This window comes from Physeter macrocephalus, chromosome 19 (assembly GCF_002837175.3).
Source record: "Physeter macrocephalus isolate SW-GA chromosome 19, ASM283717v5, whole genome shotgun sequence".
NCBI classification, from domain to species: Eukaryota; Metazoa; Chordata; class Mammalia; order Artiodactyla; family Physeteridae; genus Physeter; species Physeter macrocephalus.
This window is the reverse complement of record NC_041232.1, coordinates 31,067,653-31,068,016: the sequence shown is the minus strand read 5'-3', so window position 1 is coordinate 31,068,016 and position 364 is coordinate 31,067,653.

The following is a 364-nucleotide window of genomic DNA, read 5'->3' as shown; positions in this document are numbered from 1 at the left end:
GTCCATTTCTTCCAGGTTGTCCATTTTATTGGCATACAGTTGCTTGTAGTAATCTCTCATGATCCTTTGTATTTCTGCAGTGCCAGTTGTTTCTTCTCCTTTTTCATTTCTAATTCTATTGATCTGAGTCTTCTCCCTTATTTTCTTGATGAGTCTGGCTAATGGTTTATCAATTTTGTTTATCTTCTCAAATAACAAGCTTTTATTTTTATTTATCTTTGGTATCATTTCCTTCATTTGTTTTTCATTTACTTCTGATCTGATCTTTATGATTGCTTTCCTTCTGCTAACTTTGGGGTTTTTTTGTTCTTCTTTCTCTAATTGTTTTAGGTGTAAGGTTAGATTGTTTATTTGAGATGTTTCT